Below are 1392 nucleotides of genomic sequence, written 5' to 3'. Positions count from 1 at the left end.
TGTGTTGTTAAATCACATTTTTTCTTCTGATTCGGTTCGCTTTTGGGGTGTTTTTGACGTGTTTTGTGGTTTCCGTTGCGTTTCGTTGAGTTTTGACAAATTGACAAATCCTTGAAGTCCCTTTTGATTGCTCACAGGCTATGCGTTGCCACTCCTTCTCCTCCCAGATATAGGACGAGCAATCGGTAATAGTCTGACGGTTGAACCAAGCTGGGAAGCCTCCTTGTGATGTCCTAACCCAGGCCCTAGGAAGGCAGCAGATTTCCCTTAGAGGAGGGTCCCTTCTACATATTGGACCCTCTGTTCCGCTGATTGATAAATCACCCACAACTAAAACTCACCTTTTCTTCCTGCTGCCTGTGGTCACTATACGGGGGGGTTGGCTTTTCCAACCCTGCCAATATCTCTGGTGGAGAGGGATTATAGCCTTTTCCATCCATCGATTGCCTTTCGGCCTCCAGGGCCTTATACCTGTTGCGCAGGTCTACCTGATAGTGTGATATGGTTGAGATTTTGATAAAATTGCAAACACAAACATTAAAGTGATTACTGGTATCTACCACAGCATTATCTACGACTATAGAATCACAATGACTTCTCATGCAAACACAACCTTTCCCAATATATACAAGTACAGTATCAAGGGTTTCATTAGGATGTATCTCAACGTGGCAAATATTTTGCTCAGTGTCAAGACAAATGTCTTGGGATTCCAGCGTGTTACTTTCACAGATGGAACTTTTTTGTTCACGCACAATGCATGCATTTACATCAATTGTTTGCCACTTTCCTCCCTTTTGATGGGCCCATACTTTATGCCCTTTAGTATAAAGTATAGTTCCATTATGATTGAGTCCTAATGCAATGATTGGCTATACATTGTATACGGTGGCATTACTTATAGTAAGTATAAAGGACACAATTTGATCATTTTCTGCATAAAGGGTAAAGTTGACTAATTGCCACCATGCTTGAAAATCTTTTTCAAATTCTGAAGCATTATCCCAAATAAATTTTCGAATTTCAGTGGGCAAAGTTCCTCCTTCTCCCTGTCTCTAATAATAGCTGCTGCTAAAGATTGTATACATTACTGCGTTTGGATACAGCTCCAAGCAAGGGAGGTATTGCCTTGGCTTTTTCCAAGGGCATGTACAATGAATTGATGATATAGAAGCCATTGCTTTGCTAAAGACAATAAGGATGATTTTTATTGGATGATCAAGTTACTGTAGTCAGAAACTAAACCTAACCCTAACCTAACCCTAACACTAACCCAACCCTAAACCTAACACTAACCCTAACGGCTGCCCGCGGATCTAAACCGAACGCTCAAACCCTAATCCTAACCCTAACCCTAACCCTAACCGAACACTAAAGCTAAACCTAACCCTA

Source organism: Aythya fuligula, unplaced genomic scaffold (assembly GCF_009819795.1).
Source record: "Aythya fuligula isolate bAytFul2 unplaced genomic scaffold, bAytFul2.pri scaffold_65_arrow_ctg1, whole genome shotgun sequence".
NCBI lineage: Eukaryota > Metazoa > Chordata > Aves > Anseriformes > Anatidae > Aythya > Aythya fuligula.
This window is presented reverse-complemented; position numbering follows the sequence as displayed.